General features: G+C 45.5%; 1 non-coding gene across 1 annotated transcript; it reads right to left on the bottom strand.

Annotated features, from left to right (window-relative positions):
- Positions 1-204: 204 nt before the first annotated feature.
- On the bottom strand, positions 205-277 carry TRNAV-AAC (transfer RNA valine (anticodon AAC)). The gene has a single exon. It is a non-coding gene; the product is annotated as a tRNA-Val (tRNA).
- Positions 278-3113: the final 2836 nt, after the last annotated feature.

Raw genomic sequence — 3113 nt, forward strand, 5'->3', positions numbered from 1 at the left:
TGATGAATGGCAGCGGCTGTCCTGCTGTCTGTCTGTAAAGGGACAGAAAGAGTCCGATGTCTGTCTTTGAAGCAGCTGCGTGTGGATGGACATTGGAAAGGAAAGGGTGTTGAACACTGGTGCTGTTACGTTTTCAGCCCTATATTGAATTCGAATAATAAAATAATGAACTGTTGTGAGTTACTTTTTTAAAAGGGAAAAAAGTGTTTCCGCCCGGTCTCGAACCGGGGACCTTTCGCGTGTTAGGCGAACGTGATAACCACTACACTACGGAAACCCATGTGGAACGTGCGGAATGATCTTCAGCTCCAATAAGCAGAGAGCACGAAATGCAGCACTGAATAGACGCGGTAGGATGGAAGCTTTTCTAAAGATCTCTCACTGAATGGTAGAACTCAAGGTTGCACAGATAAGATGTCTCTCACTGAATGCAAAGTACTAAAGTGCTGCACAAGCATCGTGTCCCTCACTGAATGCATAGTACTCAAAGCTGCACAAGCATCGTGTCTCTCACTGAATAGACATCACCGTGGGCGGCACGAGTAAGGAATCGCTCACTCAATGCACATTTCACTGATCACTGCACAGTTAAGCAGACTCTCACTGACTGCACGTCTGAAAACATCAGTGCATGTGAGATCTCACTTGATGCTCATGCCTGAACCCTGCACAGCTAAAATATCCCTCAATGAATATGTGCGAGTGAAAGCTGCACAGCTTTGAGCTCTCTCACTGAATCCAGGTCACTGACCCTGCACAGCTGAGTGTTCTACATTCACATCTAATAGGAATCTCACTTAACACCAGTGACCGATGCACAGATAAGAGCTCCCCGTTCACATATGTTCCTATCACTGAATGCAGGTCACTTAACGCCGCACGGCTGAGGTCCGTCATGCTCACGGCTCAGAGCTCTCACTGAATGCAGATCACTGAACGCTGCGCAGCTGAGGTCTCTGTTCACAGTTAAGAGCTCTCACAGCCGAGGTATCTGTTCATAGCTCAGAGCTTTCACTGACGGTTGTTCACTTAACGCTGCACAGTTGAGGTCTCTGTTCACATGTGTAGCTCTCACTGAGGGCAGATCACTGAACGCTATGCAGATGAGGTCCCTGTTCACGGCTAAGAGCTTTCACTGAATGCAGATCACTTAACTCTGCACAGTTGAGGCCTCTGATCACAGCTAGGAGCTTTTAGCGAATGGAGGTGCTTGGACTTAGTGCCAATATCGGCAACACTCCCCATCCCTCCCACAGCAATATTCTGGAGAAATAATCAGACAAGACACATTCTTTGTGGAGAAAATTGCTGCAGGTTTATTTGCATAACAACATGGTGGGTTATCTTACGGGCGATCCTGTGGTAAATAATTTAATTACCGGAACTGAATTTGATACGGAATCTTAGTAAAATAGCTCAGTAAAATAAGAGGCAGAATCCGTGGTATAAGAGGTTTCAGAATGGACTTTATTCCAATGGACGATTCGAATCGTGGCCTCCAAGTTCCATCACCACGGGGGTTCAGGAAGTGGAGTACAATATTTTATTGACAAGTAATCATTTTTATAGAACAGACATTACAATGAAACCAATGTAAGAGGCGTAACAATTGATAGCAAAGATAACATTTCACATGCGTAGCTGAAAGAGGCGTAATTGGGAGTAACAAGGAAACGTCATTGGTTGTGATGTCACATATGGGTGGACCTATGAAATAATTTCGCAATGTCAGCAGAAATACTTGGCAGAGATGCGCGCGCAGCAGCATGACGTGTGATTGACGTGCAACTAGGGGGTGAAGGGGACTTGACATTTAGCTCTACATGTGGAGACAAGAAGTCTGGGGGGTCAAGTCAACCTAATCCCAAATCATATCTAACATCCTATGTTTAAAGAACTATGTTATCCACAAAGGAAGGATTTTTAGACAAAATCTATTCTATACTGACTGTGTGTGCGTGTACAAGCGTCTAAGTGTCTACATGAGATGCAAGGGGCAGAAACCTTCCATGGTAACGGGGCTATGAATTACTTGCATGAGGACAGAGAAACCGGGCCCTTTGCTCGGTAGCTTAAGGAAATGTTTACTTAAACTACTAGACAAGAATGCATCGGCTGAGGAGCGAAGCAGATAACTTGAAGGTGAAATACAGTTTTTGGCAGGCAGGCAGACCGGCCGAGGCAGGCACCGTTAGCCGCACAGGGAGTAGGACAAAGTTCATGGATACAGATGTGAGCTCAGACTGGAGCTGTCAGAGGCAGAAAGCAGGGAAAGGCTTGATGGCAGAATCAGGGCCTACTCGCCTGAACTGCAAAATGGAGTAACTGAGCCATATAAAGTCGGTGGCCTTTCGTACTTAGGAATCGAATATCCAGCCCATTCATGGCGGATCTGAAAGAGGACATGTTGACGGTGGACGCACATGTATTTGCGTCTTCATAACTGGAACTGGAGGGAACATACATGTACTTGTAACATGCACATAGAACCGTTGGGGTCCAAGATAGGGGACATAACTGATCATAAAAAATCCATATTTCCACATTCCCTCCTTGTCCCCTACTTGCCCGTCAAGAGATATCAATCTTCATTAATCCATCGATCTGTTCATATAGCATCATTTGTTCTTCTTTCTTCTTCCGGGATCTTGAATGAAAATCTTGATGTGGAATACACGATGTGGCACACAGACCACAAATCGCTGGTCCACATTGCAGGCATAAGCAGCAACTGAATAGTATAAGAAGGCCAATACCTAGGAAGGATAGAACTCTCCATCCCCAGGCTGATAACACGCTCCAAAACCACCCGGACCAAGTCCAAGTGCCTGGATTCTGGTGTATCTGGCTCACAATCTTATGAAGGCGAGTTATAGCTTTATATACAGATGGCGAATTTTGTGGTATGAATACGCAGCAGCTTGATCCGATGACCCTACAAGCTCCGCCCCTATCGGCCAGGATGACGTCAAGGACAAGACGATTTTGAAGAACAACAATCCTCATCGCAAACTGCTCCTCTGTCAAGTTGCCTAGGGCGGAAATAGTTTCATTCACTACGGCTTCAAGAGTCCTAGTTAATCTACGTATTAGCTTACTATTGGTAACTGTAC

The sequence above is a fragment of the Triturus cristatus genome, chromosome 4_1 (genome assembly GCF_964204655.1).
Source record: "Triturus cristatus chromosome 4_1, aTriCri1.1, whole genome shotgun sequence".
Classification (NCBI taxonomy): Eukaryota; Metazoa; Chordata; class Amphibia; order Caudata; family Salamandridae; genus Triturus; species Triturus cristatus.